Here is a 19,099-nt window from a genome sequence, read left to right on the forward strand (position 1 = left end):
CATTTTCTCAAGTAGTGATCAAGGGGGAGGGCCCAGCCCATTGTGGGTGGTGCCATCCTGGGCTGGTAGACCTGGGTTCTATAAGAAAGCAAGCTGAGCAAGCCAGGGAAAGCAAGCCAGTGAGTAACATCCCTCCATGGCCTCTGCATCAGCTCCTGCTTCCTGACCTGCTTGAGTTCCTGCTCTGACTTCCTATGTCTTACAGCTGAAGACCTCTGGAGGAGTAAAGGATGTTCTTAACCTCTGAGCCATCTCTCCAGCTCCTTCTTGTTTGTTTGTTTTCCCAAGAAAGGGTCTCACTATACATTTCTGGCTGTCCTGGAACTCACTATGTAGTTCAGGCTGGAGTCAAACTCACAGAGCTCTGCTCTTGCCTCTGCCTCCTGAGTGCTATGATTAAAGGATTGTACCACTATAGTTGGCTGTTTCTTCTTTGTTTTCTTTTGGTTTTAGATATAGACTAACATGGAACTCAGGCTGACTTTGAATTGACTATGAAGTTTAGGATGACCCTGAGTTCCTGTCTTTCAAATGCTAGGATTACAAGTGTACACTACCATGTTTGATTGAAAGTCATTCTTGCCCGTGAAGTTGTACTTTACTGTTTTTTCTATATAGAATTACACTGTATTAAACTTCTACAACTTACTCACCCACTATAGTATTAACATGTGAGCCATCTTGACTGCTTTGTTATCACAACTAATTTCAGTAAGGTCCCTGGTATACCTGTGTAAAACTGACAGACACTAGATATGTGCACACATTTACACACACAGTTATCCATGGGAGTAGAACTGTTTAGTTGTAGGATATTTATTAATATGCAATTTGAAGTTCCTCTTAAATGAATGACTTAACAAACTAAATTAGGAAGCTGTAGCTTCAACACAGCTACCTATTTTGATAAGATTTTTATAGGGAAAGGGCTGGGGTTCAGGGGAGAAGTGAAGCAGTATTTTGTCAGTTAGTTGAATTTATTTACTTACCTGTAATTGTTTAGATCAGCCTTGAGCTTCTGATTATCTTGACTCCATCTCCAGAGTGTTAGGGCCATCACATTCCTTTTATGGGGTGCTGGGAATTGAAGCCACAGTTTAATGCTCTAGCATCTAGTTTAATGCTCTAGGATCAGTGTTGGTTCTTAGTGCCCAAGTGAGGTTGCCTATAACTCTAGCTCCAGGGAATCTGACACCTTTGGGCATCCATGAGCACCCACACACACACACACATATACACAAATACAATATTACTTATTTTTAGTCAGGGTCTCACTGTGTAGCTATGGCTGGCTTGGAGCTTCCCCTATGTAGATTAGGCTGATCTTAAACTCACAGAAACCTGCTAGCCTCAAGGCCTGCACCATCACCTCCAGCTAATAAGTTAAAATTAGGCCGTGTGTGCATGTGTGTTTTGCCTGTATGTATGTATGTATGTATGTGCATTAAACATGTAACTGGTGCCTGCAGAGGTCATAAGAGAGAGTTAGGTTCCCTGGAGCTATAGTTAAGAATAGTTGTGAGCCACTGTGTGGGTGCTGGGAACCAAACCCAGGTCCTCTACAAGAGCAACAAGTGATCTTGATCAGTGGGCCACCTTTCTAGCCCATAAAATATTAAAAAAAAAAGATTTTTATGTGAGATAGTTTGGTGGACAAAAATGCTTGCTGCCCAAGCTTGATGACCAGGGTTTGCTCATTGGAATGTCCATGGTAAAAGAGAATCAACTTCTACCTTAATCTCAGCACACACACACACACACACACACACACACACACACACACACACTCACACACACTCACACACACTAATAATATGTTTTCCCAATATCATTTACCCTGACTACTGAGATCTTCTTGGTGATCACGCAAATTCTGTATCCAAAATAAATGTGCCACTTCACGCCTCCCATTCCCAGTCTTGCCCTGTAGCATCATACTGTAATCCTGAAGTAACTTCCTGACTAGTTTCTCTACTTGTACAGTGGCCAACCATCTCAGATCCATCCTCCACATGGTCTGCACGCGTGCATGTGTGTGTGTGTGTGTGTGTGTGTGGACTTTATTGTTGAAGTGTCCCCTGTGCCTTTGGAAATAAATCTAAACTTCATCCAAGTCTGAATTTTTCATGACTTCCTGTTTGTCTCTGCACCAATTTGATTGCTTTGCTTCCCTGGAACATGCTAAGGATACCCCTTCATTAAGGTCTCACTGTTTGTAATGCTTTACATTTCAGATTAGGTCATCTCTTCAGAGGCTCTCCTCTTTTACATAAGCCAGCCCAGAAGCTTTTATCCTAAACTGTATTCTTTTTCCTCCCTAAGACTTTTGGCAGTAAGCTAAATAATTTTACAGTTATTTTTATTTGTTGTCTCTCTTTGCTTTCAAATCTTAAAATAATTTTGCATATCAACATCTGTACCTAATATTCAACACTCAAACACTCACTAAATGATTAAGACAGAAATAATCAAATACCAGTAAGACCCACAGTTAGTAGGGTCTAGGGAAAAATCAGAACTCACAAATAATGTGACATTAGTATTTAGTGATATTGAAGCAATCAGACTTTTCTTTCGGGACTAGGGATCAAACACAGCACCTTGTGAATGGTAAGTGATCACCACCACTGAGCTACAGTCCCAACTGTAGAAAAAAATCATGTCTTTGTATGTAGTCCCGTTCATCTGTCTGAACTATAGCCTGAGAATATGACTTGAAATCTTGATTTATTTAAAATATCCGTATCCGAGTAATTTGCAAAAGTGTACACGACTACATACACATACAAGAAATAATTACAAATAAAAGTTTACCAGGTTCAAGTGGGGAGTCCCTACTCTTCTGAAGTTCTGCTGACTTTCACATTTCACACATGCTATTTCAGTCATTATCACCTTCCTCTTCTTTGCAACCAAAGGATCCCCCATCTGCAAGGCTACTCAATCCAGATAAACAAGACCCATTCAAGAGAACTCCTCTATTTCCACTTTATCACCCAGCCTTGTTATTTCAATCTCAAAGAATGTATCTTGGATTTATTGCCCTTTTCCCCATCTTTGCTGCCACCACAATCGGAATAACCATCTGGATGACTGAAATATTCTCTTAATTAGTTGTTCCAAGTTCATTCTTGTTTTCCTTCCATTCTCAACACAGGAGAATGATCTATTTATGAAAATGTATAAAACTGGTTTATATGCATAACCATAAATCAATGAAGCAATTTATGAAGTTATGTCTCCCTTCCTACCTCTTCCGAATACAGCTCTCTATTTAACTCTACATTACATATTTAATGTGCATGAATCCTGTGATTTTTTTTCTGTAATTTTATAGACATATTCCTGGGGTTGGAGAGTTGGCTCAGTATTGAAGGGCACATACTATTCTTCCAAAAGGCCTGAGTTCAATTCCCAGCACCCACATTGGGCTGATCACACCTGATTGTCATTTCGATTCCAGGGGTACCTGACAGTTGAAGCCTCCTCTGGCCATCAGCGGCAGTCCCAGGCACATACTCACACACAGAACTGCACAGGTACACAGAGGTAAAAAAATAATACAACAGAAACAAGTGAAAAATGAGTAATCCTGAGTTAGGTGTTGGAGGCAGAGGCTGGTGGAGCTGGAGGCCAGTGGAATCTACAAATTTCGTTCCAGGTCAGCCAGGGCTATACAGAGAAACTCTTGTCTTTAAAAGCCAAATAAAAAAGAAAGAGACATTCCTGCATTTTAAAAGACTTGTCACATTGATAAGTATATATGTATACACATACACTAATATGTAAAAATTGGTTATTAATGTAATAAAAGAACTGGCCTGAAAGGGTAGTGAATAGCATTAGTTAGCAGTTGAACTGTCCCTTTCTGTCAATCTCCATCAATGAGTGTGTAAGTGATATTGTGCCTGGCAGTGGTGGTGCACGATTTTAATCCCAGCACTTGGGAAGCACAAGCAGATCTCTGAGTTCAAGACCAGCCTGGTCTACAGAGTGAGCTTCAGAATAGCCAGAGCTACACAGAGAAACCCAGTCTCAAAAACAAAATTCCTAAAAAACAACAAAAGTGACATTGTTTCTAGTGTTGGACACTCAGAGTATAGGAACCCAGTGTGCTACCCTTCCTGCAAAAATGGGACAACTATTCTTCATGAGTTTATTTGAATAACCACTTTATGTCCCTCATGACTGTTAAATGAAACACCTGTGTATGATTATCTGAATACAATTTACATCTAATTATCCAAAGTCTAACTTGCTTTACACACGAACACAAAGTTGTTTGTGTTTTCAGTTCTAACAAATACAGAGTATATTACGAAATAATCTAATGGTGTAGCTAAGGGTAGATGGGTGTTGTCCACCAGAGAGAGACCAAAACACACCCTCAACAGTTAGTATTTACAGCTTTCACATACATGAGGATTTTGTTCCAAGTGCTAGAAAATGATGATTGTATTATATTTTTAGAACAATCATGTTATGGAAATATAGATAATTTTACTGTATATTACTTTGTAACTGTTTTTTTTAATTTTTATCTTTGAAGATTGAATTTAGAGTTTTGTACCAGGCTTTACCCTTTAGCTTTGTCCCAGGCTTTAACTTTTTGACTTGAAAAAAATTTATTTAAAAAAATTTTATATATGTGAGACACACCCAAAGAGGGCATTAGATTCCATTACAGATGGTTGTGAGCCACCATATGGTTGCTGGGAATTGTGCTCTCAGCTGCCGAACCTTCTCTCCAGCTTCTTCTTCTTCTTCCTCCTCTTCCTCCTCCTCCTCCTTCTTCCTTCTTCTTCTTCTTCCTTCTTCTTCTTCTTCTTCCTTCTTCTTTCTTCTTCTTCTTCTTCTTCTTCTTCTTCTTCTTCTTCTTCTTCTTCTTCTTCTTCTTCTTCTTCTTCTTCTTCTTCTTCTTCTTCTTCTTTTTGTTTGTTTATACTTAAAATCTTTTTTTGGCAATTTTATACGTGTATAAAATGTTTGACTCATTTTTATTCCCTTTCACGCCACCCCCCCCAATCTCGTTCTCCTCTCTCCTATACCAAAGAAACTAATCTGTCTGCAATTTTTGTATTTTTTTTTTGTTTCTATACCCCCCCCCCCCGGGTCTGTAGACCACGCTGAACTTGAACTCAGAGAGATCCGCCTGTCTCTGCCTCCAGTGGCCTGTGCCGCTACATCCAGCGAAGACTGATATTTTAAAACTTCAATTTCTTTCTCTACTTTTCCCTTTTCTGTTTTAAATCCTCCCCTCCAGCCTTTTGCTTTCAGGCTTCGAGTGTGCCAGACTAGCGCTCTACCACTGTGCTGAAGTCACAGTCCCAGCCTATGTATTTTATTCCTGGATTTGAAAACTTGTTTCCTTTCACTTCTCCAAACCCCAGTACGTGCACACACCCTAGAAAGGCAACAGATTTTTATTTTGCTCTCTGTTCTGTTCCCAGCATATGGCACAGAACTGGGTACCAAGGAGCTCAGTGCTTATATAAATAGGTGAAGAATACAGGGAATAAACAGAATCGACCGCTCCAGAAGCTCCCCTTACACCAGAGTTCTAGGAGGCAACCCTGGAAGTCCCGTAAATTGATTTTGCTATTTAAGATTTCTCGGTGCTCGAACGGGCTGCGGTTGCATTATGTCCTTTGAGACGTGTTTATTTGTGCAGTTTGCGAACCTGACGCACACATCTGTGTGGGTTGTGCTGGAGCCAACAAGAGTTTGCAGTTAAGTCCACATGATTTTCACATCATCAGCAACACATGCTACTGTTGAGTGCACGCGTTGAGAAATGTGCACATGGCAATAATTCAGGTATTTATTCATTGGTGATTTTACCGTAAGGAGGCTGAGCTCAACCGTACTGGTGGCAGGACGCGCAAAAGCCGGGAAACAAATTAACGCTCACTTTCCCCAAAGTATCAAATCCCCACTGTAGATCAAATCCCGCGCTCTTGCAATGCTCAACCTGATTCTACCGCCACACCGCCCCCGTCAGATACCTATCTATGGAGGGCGGGGCCGAAAAAGACACGTCCTCGCTTCCTCCGAATCAGTTAAGTTTCGTAGAATTTTGGTTTCCTACATTTCAGCTAACATTACTGAAAACCGCCAACCACATGACACAGTAGCCACACACGCGGGCAGAGGAGGAAGCAAAACAAGAAGAAAGCCGGCGCTCCAGTAGCCACGTGAGGAACGAGCTTCTGAGCGCCTTCTCCAGTGATGACTTCAATTCCCGGCCTGCCCCGGGGCGGTTACTATCGGAGGACTACAACTCCCAGGGTGCAGCGGACCAGTCCGTCGCAACCTCCCACTCGCCCGCCTGCCGCTTGTCCCGCCCCTCCCCCGCCCCTCCCAGCCGGATCGGCATGCGCCTGCGCACCGGAGGCCGGAGGAGTCTTACCCTAATGTAAGATGGTGGCCCGTCTAGCCGTGGAACCCACCGAAAGCTGAGAGTCTCTCTCTCAGCCGTAAAGGTCGGACTCACTGAAGCAGTCAGGCCCGGTTCTGAAGAGTTTTTTCGCCGACTCTCGTTTATTGGTCTCCTGTGAGGACTCGGCAACGCTTGGAGTCGGCTAAGAGAAAAGCGAGGCAAGGCAGGCGGGTGAGTGTCTGCGGGGCTGGGCTTAGGGGAAACCCGGCGCTGACCGGCTACGAAAGAGCGGAGGCTTCGCTGGGACTGTGCAGGCCGCACCCCCCTTTCTTCCCACCCCCCCACCCCCGCCCGCCTCGTCTTCACCCTCCTCCTCCTCTGGCTGCCTCCTCCTCCTCCTCTTCCTCCCTCTCCCCTCTACGCCACAGCAGTTACCACCAGGAAAAGGCAGCCGGGCTGGAGGCAGCGCGGCGCTCGCCGCCGGCTCTCCTTGGAGAATTTCTTCAATTGAGAACCCAAGAGGGCTTCTCATCGCCAGTTTTTCCCCGCATTTTTCTGGCAGCAGTATCCTTAGGTCTTGGTCCTCCTGTTTCCCCAGCCCCCTTTCCCCTCTGACGTCCTTTCCTACTGGCTCCGGTCTCCCAAGCCTTCCACTTCCACTCTGACGGGTGCTGCTGCTCACTGCCCACCGGTCCTGATGGTGCTTGGGAATTTTGCCCTTTCTTGTCCCGTCCCCTCCACTGAGGCCGGCCCCTCTGGAACTAGCCTCTGCCCCCCTCTGATGCTTGCAGTCAAGCCCCCCAGTCTGTCTGCCAGACCCGAGTTGATTCCGACGTGCAAGTCTCCTTTAACCACATCTGTCATCTTAAAGCCACCTCGTGAGTATCTAAATCATGTTGCTGCTCCGTTGCTCCGTGTAATCCACCTGTTTCCCAACCTACTTGAGGACTGTCGGTTCCTTCCCTGTTTCCTATGCAGATTCTCTGAGCACACACTCCCAGAAAAGGGGAGATGATGCTCGGTGTTGTTCCTTGAAAAGTAAAGGAAGTTAGTGAATGAAGTGAGTAGGAAGACTATTAACGTTAAGAGTAAAAATCTTTCTTCAGGCTACTCAGGAAAGGACTGTTTTTGCGTTTTGTGATCTTTTTGTTGCTCGTTCGCTGTCTTTTTACCTCTCTTCATTTTCGACCTTCTCCATGCCACTCAGCATTCTCCTGAATTGCCTTTCAACACTTGATGTTGTGTCTGATTATACCGTAAAGATCAGCTTAGCATTTCAAAACAAGGTGAATCTGGCACACACAGCGAATTCATCCGTGAACACCACATGCAAATACAGATGGTATTTTGATTGTATGTGGGTCACAGATTCCTTTTGTATCAATTATTGGCTCCGTTGTATTGATGTTTATGTTAATTGATAACATTTATTTTCCCTCTTTTGATCTCTGAAATTCCCTCCTTTGACATTTCTAGGATAGGAGTTGTTAGAATAAGTTGTATGGAAAAACACTTTGGGTATATATTGTAAAAAAGAAGTTGATGTTTTGGAGCAAACTTAAATTCCTTTTTTTCTTCATAGAAAAGAAGGGGGCTGAGAACAGAAGTTGCAAAGCAGTGCATATTCATGCTTTCAATGGTACTTAGCTGTTATTACCTGTAGTAAGAACTAGAAACCAAAGAGCAAGGGATGGCTTATGGCCTCTACAGTACACGGAAAGCTCAACTGAAATGTACTAGTTTGCATGACCAAAAGTTAGCGCCTTTGCTATAATACACCACAGTGACAAAGAATTACCAGAATAGCAAATAAGATTATATAGATCAGATAAACACATGACATTTTTGAACATAAGACATTGTGTCCTTAACATGTATGTAAAAATATTTAAAGTCACAGTAACAGACCCGTGATGCAGGAAAAGTAGTAACAGCTTAAGTGTAAATACAAATGCAGTTCCTTTGGTCACCTTCGCACATTACTGAGTTATTGTGAATTTTATATATTCACCTGTAAAGCTTGAATATTCTTATATTTGATGTTACATTAAGTTACTATGAAAAAGTCTTTAAAAATGTAAACTGAGATCAGAAAAGTGGCTCATAAAGCTTCTCCTTTCTCCTCCTTTTCTCCTCCTCCTCTTTCCCTCTCTCCCTCCCTCCACCTCCCTCTGTCCCTTTCTTCCTTCCTCCTTCCCTTCCTTCCTTCCTTCCTTCCTTCCTTCCTTTCTTCCTTCCTTCCTTCCTTCCTCTCTTCCTTCCTCTCTTTTCTCTCTCTTTCTTTTTTTCGACAGGGGTCTTTTTGTACCTCTGACTGACCAGCAATGCAGATCAGGCTGGCCTTGAACTTGTAAAACATCCACCTAACCTTTCTTGTTACTCATGGCCAGAGCTCTTTTATTTTAGCAACTTAAGCCCCTATTTGGCAAAACTGAATAAATCCCTGTTCTTCTGAAAATTGGAAGCATTTTATATAAGCATACCTTGTTTTTAGTTATACTTCGGAGTTAAAAAAGAAAATAATACTTTTCATTTAGCTTATCAATAACTTGTCTTTTAATTCCAAGTAAAAAGTAGATGCTGGTGGAAAGCTTGCCACTTTGAACAATCTTGTCTAGATACTTGGCAGTCACACTTGGCTGAATTGTGAGCAGTATGTTCTAAGGAGAAGACTGTTTGTCTGATAGAAGGGGGTGAGTGATTTTTTAAAATACATCGTTGTTTTGTAAAGCTATTCTTCTCACTACATATCTTAAGTAATTTCTCCTCCTTCTCTGGGGTCATCAAATTCTTGCTTCTAGCATAGAGACGTAAAAAGTTCTTTGGCACATTGTTGATAGGAGGAATGAAATTTATAAATATTTTTGTGTAGTTTTTATTTGCAACATATTCAACATGGAGGCTTCATACCTAATGATTTTCTCTGATACTTTGGAATTCTTTCTGCTAATCAAATAGTTAAGTCTTTAAATGAATAAATAGATTGTATAAGGTTTTTAAACATGAGTTACTTAAAGCTGGTTTACCATATAATTTTTCTGAAACTTGTATCAACAAACCTTTAACTTGATTAGGATGAGAGATATAATCAAACAGCAAAATACAAAATAAAATTGTTCAGTGACAATTGTCAACTTACTTCTAAATGGAAATACTAGAGAGAGCTTGCAACCCATTACTTTGTTTTTGTTGTTCTGAAACAATGTCTTAACTATAGCTCAGGTTATCCTAGAACTGACTATGAAAAGAAGTTGTCATCAACATAGGGCAGTCATCCTGCTTCAGCTTCCTTAGGCTGGAATTACACGTGTGAGGTACCATGTAACCAGGACCAGATAACTCACGTGTAAAAGACAGAGGGCCTTGCCAAAAGGTGAGCTCTTAGCATTAGGAGAATTTTACTTATTTGTGTGGTACTAGGCTAGACGGTGGAACCTCCTTCACATTAGACAGTGGCTTTTAGGAGAATGTTTCTGTAAAAAGGATTTTGTGTCTTAGGAGAATGAAAAACAAGTCATTTAAGTAGTTTTTGGTTTGGTTTTAGAAGCTTTTCTTTGTCTTCCTTCCTACTCCCTGTTTTAAAATGAGGCAGTCATTTTAATGATTTTTTTTAACGTGACTGCAAGTAATTCTTGATTCAGCTATGTTAATTGTTTTTGTAGGTTATGTGAGATAGGGTAAATTTGAGAAAGCTTTAGTTTCTGCTGAAAATTCAAATAATTCTGTCCTTACCTATAATATCACCTTGACTTTTTATGAAGGAAGTATAGTGAGCTAAGTTGGTTTTTGAAACACAAACAGTAGGGAAATAGGTTATAGAGGTTTTTGCTGTTCTAGAAACAGTGTGACTAGAATGTACTACATATGTTCCCTAAAGGATTTTTAATCTAAATGGAACTTGTAAATGGTTTTTATCCCACTGGAATAACATGTATCAGATAAAACTTGGTAACACATTCTAACATTTCATAAACTTGATGTTTCCTCAGAATTATTAGGGAAAGTCTACGAATACCCATTCTTGAAAAGAAAAGTTGTATGAAACCTGGTAACTTAATGATTTAATGTATTTTTTGTTTTTCAGAAGTTGAGAGTTCACTAGATATGGTTATAATCTACTATTTTTGATCAGGTTGTGGTATTTACACAGTTTATTTCAAAATAATTTTTGATCTCATTTTGTAGATTTCTTTAGTTGAAAGATTGTGAAGTAAATGCCAACTTTTCCAAATGTAGTTATCCAGTGAGTTCTGCATTATTCTTGCACAATTAAAAAATATATGTGTCTTTCTGCATGTTTTGCATTTGTGTGTTCATACAGACTCGTGTCGGTAGGCCAGAGAACTACTTCAGGTATCAACTGTAGGAAGCTGGACAGTCTCCCATTGCTGCTAGACTCACCAATTAGGCTACTCTGGCCTAATTTTCCATAAATTCCAGGGTTCCTCCCGCTTTTGCCTAGTCAGGGCTGGGATTGCAAGTACACACCATGCCCACTGAGTTTTGAGGACAGAATCCAGGTCCTCATACTTGTAAAATAAATGCTATATAAGTCGTCTTTTTCTATTCCAGATCTTTAGGTTTGGTGGGTTTGTTTTGTCTTTGTTCTCCTAAAAATAGTTGATGGATAATTTTAGCACTTTTTTGGTCCCTTATAGTTTAGCTAAGTCTTTCCATGCCAAGGAACATATTTCAAGCCTGTGCATATGAAGCGAGTATATTACCAATTAGCAGCATCACCGTAATTTAGTAGCATGATTTTCTTTTATTGAAAGAGGAAAACCTAAAATAAAGATGTACAAGTATAGGTCAGTCTGAGGTGTTTTTCCTTTTTGTCTAGTTTATTCGTGAGGATGGCTTTTTCAGTATTAAGCTGCTTATGTAGGAAGATTCTCCTATTTCAAGCTTTACTTGCTTTACTTGGGTGAACCTCGCTATTTGCATAGCATATGTGTTATGTATTTGTTCAGAACTTTTTGTTTGTTATGGTCACTAAAAAAACTCATCTCTTAAGAAGTTAAGCAGTTATGGAATAGAATTATAAATCAGAATGACCAAATTGGCTCATGTGCAAAACAATGTGTAAAATATTGTGTAAAAACGATGGTTAAATGCCAGGCAAAGTGGTATGTATCTTTAGTCCCAGCATTTGGGAGGCAGAGGCAGGATAGGCTTCTGAGTTTAAGGTTAACCTGATCTATATAGTGAGTTCCAGGACAACCAGGACTACTCAGTGAGACCCTGTCTCAAACCAAAAAACAAAGGTGAAGGGGGGAAAGCTCAAAACCAAATTTCAAAAACCTCATTACTTAAAAATAGTAGGTTTGTATTGCCATTTGTAGAAGGAATTAGCAAATGATGATGTAGACAAAGCAGTGACTGAATCTGAATAGTAGCTGTATCCAAGGGATATAATATTCCTTAATAGTAACAGATACCTTGTCTAAGCCAAATATCCAGAAATTCATGAGCATGGTTTTTCCTTCTCTCCATATAATGTTATTTTCTGATAATTTAGGAATCCATTTCATTCATTCCCTGTAGAGCATCAGGTGTCTTTAGATTATCAATTTACTGAGCTGACGTTGGCTAACTTGGGTTATTCAAACTTAGCTTATTTGGTGAGCCTTGGTTGTAGGGTTTTTTCCTCCACTTTAAAAAATAAAACTTTTCTGCTTTCCATATTTTAGGTATGACTTTTTTTTTATTTAAAAAAATTGTTTATGTATATGAGTATACTGTAGCTGTCTTCAGACACACCAGAAGAGGTCATCAGATCCTATTACAGATGGTTGAGAGCCACCATGTGTTTGCTGGGATTTGAACTCAGGACCTCTGGAAGAGCAGTCAGTGCTCTTAACCTGGAGCTATCTCTCCAGCCCCTGTTTTTTTTTTTTTTTTGTTTAAACTTTCAGCAATTGTTTGGACCATTTTGTGGATTCCAAAATTGAATAAAAATGTGTAATAGAGACAGTATTGCTTTTTAGGTAAGATTAATTTTGCTTCTCATGGAGAGTTTTAACATTCTTATGACATGTATCCCTTCAATTTACTTTTCATTAATTTGTAGAAAAGAGTAAAAGTGCTACAAGTTTCCTGTCAAATTGAATCTTTCTAGAATTTTTTTTTTTTTTTACTGTCAATGGAGATCTAAATATTTGTTGGGTAAAGAAGTTAATTACAATCTAGGCCTGGTGGAACAGATTTGTTAGCCTAGCTACTTTGGAGTGAGGGAGCATGATCATGAATTCAAGAATCGCTCTCCCTCTCTCTGTCTCTCTGTCTCTGTCTCTGTCTCTGTCTCTCTCTCTCTCTCTGTGTGTCTATCTGTCTGTCCGTTCATCCGTCTGTCTTGATCTCTTGCTCTTTCAGTTGTAGCTAAGCTTGGTACTATAGACCTGTGATGGCAGTATTTGGAGGCTGATTTGAGCCTTAATAGTGAAACCCTGCTTCAAAAAACTAAACCAAACATTTTGTTTGCCCCAGACCATTGCACCCAGGTCCACAAACAGTAATAACCCCCTGAAAGAAGGTATTACAAAGTGTTTTATGTATATTTAAAATGAAGTTAAGACAAGCTTTTTTAAAAATGGGGGGCGGGAGCTGGGATTTGAATTTAGTGGTTATGTACTAGAAAAATATTCTACAAGTCAGCTGTAGTCCAAGCCTAAGTCCTTTTTAAAAATTGAAACTTTGTGAACATTTTCTGCAAATACAAAGTAACTGTGGATTATGATGTAGCTGTCACTGAGCCTCAAAGATTATGAGCTCACAGCAGTTTGGTTTCATCGCTGTCCCACTCACGTTACCTTTCTTCCTGCTGCTCTCTGCCCTGCATCACTTTGAGTCAAATCCTAGCTACCACATTATTTTCTTTTGTACTAGACCTCTTCCGACATAATAAAATACTTTGAATTTTAATCAGGATCATGCAGTCGGCTTTTCAAATAGCTGACTGCATATTATAGACCCACATGCTGGAAAGTGACAGTTTGTGTTTATCTAGACAACAATACTTTATAATAGCTTACTGGCTGGTTTTGTGTCAACTTGACACAAGCTGGAGTTATCACAGAGAAAGGAGCCTCAGTTGAGGAAATGCCTCCATGAGATCCAGCTGTAAGGCATTTTCTCAACTAGTGATCAAGGGGGGAGGGCCCAGCCCATTGTGGGTGGTGCCATCCCTGGGCTGGTAGACCTGGGTTCTATAAGAAAGCAGGCTGAGCAAGGCAAGGGAAGCAAGCCAATAAGTGACATCCCTCCATGGCCTCTGCATCAGCTCCTGCTTCCAGACCTGCTTGAGTTCCAGTCCTGACTTCCTTTGTTGATAAGCAGCAATGTGGAAGTGTAAGCTGAATAAACCCTTTCCTCCCCAACTTGCTTCTTGGTCATGATGATTTGTGCTGGAATAGAAACCCTGACTAAGACAAATTGATACCAGCATAGTACGGTATTCCTGTGGCAATCTGACCATGTTTTGGGGAGGACTGTGGAAGGACTTTGGAACTTTGAGCTAGAAGAGCCATTGGCATACTAAGATCTCTGTGGGATGTTCTGTAGGAACTTGGAAGATAATGTTGAGAACAGTGCAGAAGATGGAGGCCTGGCTTGTGATATTTCAGAGGGAAGATTAAAGACACTTATCAGGGCTGTTGCTGTTGTGATTGTGAAGATTCTGTGGTTTTGGTTAACTGGAGCTAAGAATCAGCTGTGATTAACAAGTTAGCAGAACCTTGGCATCACTGGGACTATTGATGCAGGTTAGCTGGAGCTAAGAAATTAGTGGTGAGTAAGAAGAGAGCAGCATTGCTGAAGTGAAATCTTGTAGGAAGTGTTTTCTGAGAGCACAAAGAGGTTATGTTCCAGAGATAGCCAAGGTTGTATTGTATGCTGTGGCTGCACTTGGTAATGTGTCACCCAGGTGGTACTGGCTTTGAAGGAATGAAGAGCAACTGAGGCTCGGCACTGTGAGAGGCCATGGAAAGCCATTAGGAAGGTGCAGCCTTAGTTCCAATTAGTGGCCCAGGACTGAAGGGGTCATGCAGAGGAGTTAAGGCTTAAGCATCATGAAGAGAGCCGATGAGAGGCTATTGGTGAAGCCTAGTTGCAGCAGAAGACAGCAGTGTTTTGGAGATTCAGTACCATGAGATGACCACCAAGAACAGCAGCAGCAGTGGAGAACAGGCAGCTGGAGCCTAGAAGACAAGGGGTGTGCTACAAAGGGCAGAGCTGGAGAAGTGACCCAAGCCCTTGGAGGAGCCCAGAAGTTTGTAAGTGGATCCCAGACATTGGATGGTTAGAGTCTGATTTTGCTTTTGATTGTGACTGTGCCCTGATATTTTTCCCTGTTGAAGGAAGAAAGTATTTTAATGGAGCCCACACAGTTAATAGACTTTGAATTGAAAAAAGACTATGCATTTTAAAAGAGATTGGATATTTTAAAGGGATTGAAGTTTTAATATGTAAGATTTTGTAAAGACTGGGACTCTTAAAAGTTATTTAGATCTTGGGGATGAATAATATAGTAAGGGTTGAGGCTTAATAGTGATATGTTTGTGTGTCACATTAACAAAGGGTCAATTGTACTGGCTGGTTTTGTGGCATTGACACAAGCTGGAGTTATCTCCGAGAAAGGAGCCTCAGTTGAGGAAATGCCTCCATGAGGGATCCAGCTTTTTTCAACTGGCATTTTCTGAACTAGTGATCAAGGGGGAGGGCCCAGCCCATTGTGGGTGGAGCCATCCCTGGCCCAGCCCATTGTGGGTGGTGCCATCCCTGGGCTGGTAGACCTGGGTTCTAGAAGAAAGCAGGCTGAGCAAGCCATTGGAAACAAGCCAGCAAGTAACATCCCTCCATGGCCTCTGCATCAGCTCCTGCTTCCTGACCTGCTTGAGTTCCAGTCCTGACTTCATTTGGTGATGAACAGCAATGTGGAAGTGTAAGCTGAATAAACCCTTTCCACCCTAACTAGCTTCTTGGTCATGATGCTTGTGCAGGAATAGAAACCCTGACTAAGACAAATAGTATAAGCAGCACTGTCCAGAGCAGTGTTCAAACAGCGTATATAATACATAAACTCCAGTCCATGTACTTCATCAGAGTTGTAGGGGTGAGGCTTCCTGAAGAAAGTGGGATATAGATAAAGAATATGAACTCTGTATGTCTTCAGAGTATCTCCAGAGGGACATTTCACACACTTCATTTTGGGGATAGAAGCTTGAGCAGACACTTGGTGATGGGGATTAACATGTTGTGAGGGGATGTAAGAAGTCTGGTTTTTCTGGAAGAAATGTATTAATCTGAGGGAATTGTAGCAGATTATTTTATATAAGTAGAGTTGGTTTATAAAGTATACGTTTAGAATAAGGTTGAATTCAATGTATGAAGCAATTAAGAAGCCCCTCCCCCCAAAAAAGTTGGTAAGGATCAGGAGTTACATGGTGGTATTTTTACAGTTAATTCTTTTTTCAGTACTGTGATGAATAATTTAGGGTTGAAAAACTATTCTGAGGAATATTAAAGCATTGAGGTGGAAGTTGTGTAGGATTTGGCAGTAAATTAAGTTTTTTTTTTTAAAGATCAATTTTTATGTATCTGTTTATGTGCTAAGTGTGTATAGGTGCCTCTGGTGGCCAGAACGGGGAGTTGGAATTCTTAGAGCTGGAGTTAAGGTGGTCATAGTCTCCTGATGTAGGTATCAGGTACTGAATTTAGGTCTGCAAGGGCAGTAACCAGTTGAGTCCGTGAATCTCCTTTCTTCAGCTTTCTAAGTCTCAAAGTGACTGCACACTTAACTAGAGCATAAGACTAAGGAATTGTGTTGTCTTGTCTTTTATAGTATATAAAGACACTCTTATCTGCTAGAGTCTCATGTTACCTGGGCTGGTGTGCACTAGCTGCGACTAGCCTAGCACAATGTAATTGTGGCTAATATAGAAGCAGGATTTCGGAAGGGAAGTGATACATGATTACTCAGATAATCTAAAAAAAGAATTCAATTTTTAAAAATGATTTTAGTTATTATTCACTGGAGAATAGTGAGGAAGACAAAGAAACATTAATATAGTAAAAAGTTAAACAACTGTTTTTCCTGTTCCTAAGAGCTACAAAGTATGTTGAACTTCTGATGATCCTTCCACCTGTACTTCTGGTGCTTTCGGTGCTGAGGTTACAAATGTGTGCCACAATGCTTGCTCACTACAATGAGAAATCTTCTCTCATCTGCTTCTGTGTTTATCAGTACACATATTAAGATAAGCTACAACATGCTTACATTTGGATAATTATACTCAAGAAATATTATTGGGCGTCTTTAAGGTTCAGTGATGGCTTGATGAGGCAGAAAGAATGGCAGAAAATTCTGATGAATAAGGGCATTAAATAGTGAAGGCTCTAATTTCCTTTAAGGATGAATAGGATCTTAAGGCCAGCAGGATAACATATTAGATAAAGACATGGGAAATGAAAATTTATTCTTTGGTTTACTTTGATATGCTTCAGTTTACAAAATTAATATTGGAGGCTGGAGAGATGACTCAATTGGTAAAGTGCAAAGTGCTTGCTGTATAATCATTAGGACTTTAGTTTGGGTCTTCAGCCCTGCATGAAACAAAACCAAACAGACAAAAGAGCTGAGCACCTTGGGCACCTTAACCCAGCTCTGAGTGGCTGAGAAAGGAGTTTCCTGAATCCTTGAGCTCCAAGTTCAGTAAGAAGCCGTGTCTCAGCGGTAAGTTAAGGTGACTGAGGAAGATGCCTGACGGCCACCTGTGGCTTCTGTGTGTACATGCACATTTACATGGACATAGTACAGCCCGGTGCACACAGACTTTTACACTTTTGGGATTAAGATGTGTGCCACCGTGCCCAGCTCATTGTGTATTTATTTATATATTTTATATCTTTATTTTGTTGTGTGATGTTTTGCTTTGTGTGTATGTCTGTTTGCCTGCTCCCTGTGGAGGTCAGGATAGGGTATCAGATCCTCTGGAACTGGAGTTCCAGGTAGCTGTCATCTGTTGTGTGGGTGCTGGGAATCAAACCCGAGACCTCTATAAGACCAGCCAATACTCTTCATCACTGAGCCTTCTCTCCAGCTCTCTCACTTTGTGTTTTTAAGTGTGCGTGAATGTTCTTTTAGCTTTGTTAATGGTAGATGAATATTAACTATATTTACCTTTATTTCTTGATTCCTTTAATATCTAAGGTATTACTCTTATTTGTAGATCTCAAAGGTTCTCATAGTCAAGGCTGAAACACTCTGAAACCCATGGTGCTCGGAATTTTAAATTTATACTTTTTTACCAGTCATTTTCTTTCTTCTGTTATAAATGTTGGGATCTATCTTAATGCCATGACTGTTGTAGCATTTATAATATTAATAATGATAGAAACCAAGATGTAATGTAGGACATTATTAAGAAATACAAATTGATCATTACTAACTTCTTTACAAAATACTCTCAAATCTGAAGCTGGAGCAGTAAGTAATATGAAGTCATAGTGGGAAGTCCCACTGCCTCACATCACAGAGCACAGGCAAAGGCAGGTACACCGGGACCAGAAGCTTTCCTATGATAGCATCATGTCTCTACGCTTAAGGTCTATATGAAATATAAATGCATTTATGTTTATAGTTGTATACTACTAGTCTCAGTTTTTGACCTGTCTCATTATGTTGTATATATTCTCTAGACTCTCCCCAAAGTCTGAACTCTGAAAGACATCTTCTCTAGGCATTTCAGGGACATTCGGCCTGTAACCTGCTTGACATGTCCCCTGTATCTAGAGCTTCTTCAAGTCTGTAATCTGTAGAGCTAATTATCTTGTCATTATTTCAATTTCTCTTGTGACAGGGTCTTGCTGGATAGCCCAGGCTGACTTCAAGCACACTGCTTCAGTCTCTGTCGGGCTGGAGTTATGGGTGTGTGCTACCATGTCTAGCTGAACTATTCTGGCCTTAAAAAACAACAAAAAACCTTTTATCTATTTGGCCATGGTGTTGTTAAATATAAACACCACTTGCCTTCTCTTTGGGGATATTTTTTAAGCAAGGATTTTAATGTGTTAATTTTGGATTTTACGATTGAGTTTGTGAAGGAAAATCTTTTTCTTTGTGTATATTTGTTTGTGGATGTCTGCACAGGCTGGGGGTACATGGAATGGAGCTGGAGTTATAGATGGTCTTGAGACACCTGACATGCGCACGGTGAAAGTCAAATTGGATCCTTTGAAAGAACAGGAAGTACTATTAGCCACTTAACCATCCATCTTTGCAGCCCCTTGACTTTTCCTCTTAATAGGTATTGGGCAGATTGCTCCACACACAGGTGTTTGCAAGACAGGTAGGTTGATTTAGGGCAACATTTGTTTGTTCATATTAGCAGTGAGGACTCAGACATCATCATTCTTCTTAATAATAATTTTAAAGCAACAAGAGACTCAAGGATTTTTACTATGTTCCTTTTTATTTTCATTTTGATGTTGGGGATTCCTTATATGCACTAATCATGTGTTCTGTCAATGAGCTACATCCCCAGGCCTAGACTCTGCTTTTTATTACACTTTACTGAATTCTAGAACCATGAGTCATGCTTAGTGTAATCCAGTCATCAAGAGGCAGAGGCAAGATTGTCAGAAGTTTGAGACCAGCCTGATTTACATACTGAGTTCCAAGTTTATAAAGTGAGACCCTGTATCAAAAAAGAAAGAAAAGTAAAT

At 40.5% G+C, this 19,099-nt stretch overlaps 1 protein-coding gene across 3 annotated transcripts in view; it reads left to right on the forward strand.

Moving 5' to 3' along the window:
* Nucleotides 1-6,429: 6,429 nt before the first annotated feature.
* Nucleotides 6,430-19,099, forward strand: part of CNOT4 (CCR4-NOT transcription complex subunit 4) — a 97,409-nt gene continuing 84,739 nt past the window's right edge. For all 3 annotated transcript variants that reach the window (XM_080932001.1, XM_080932002.1, XM_080932003.1), the window contains exon 1: nucleotides 6,430-6,610. The gene's annotated coding sequence lies outside the window, so the exon portion shown is untranslated. The remainder of the gene's footprint in view (nucleotides 6,611-19,099) is intronic.

This window comes from Micromys minutus, assembly GCF_963924665.1.
Source record: "Micromys minutus genome assembly, chromosome: 18".
Lineage (NCBI taxonomy): Eukaryota > Metazoa > Chordata > Mammalia > Rodentia > Muridae > Micromys > Micromys minutus.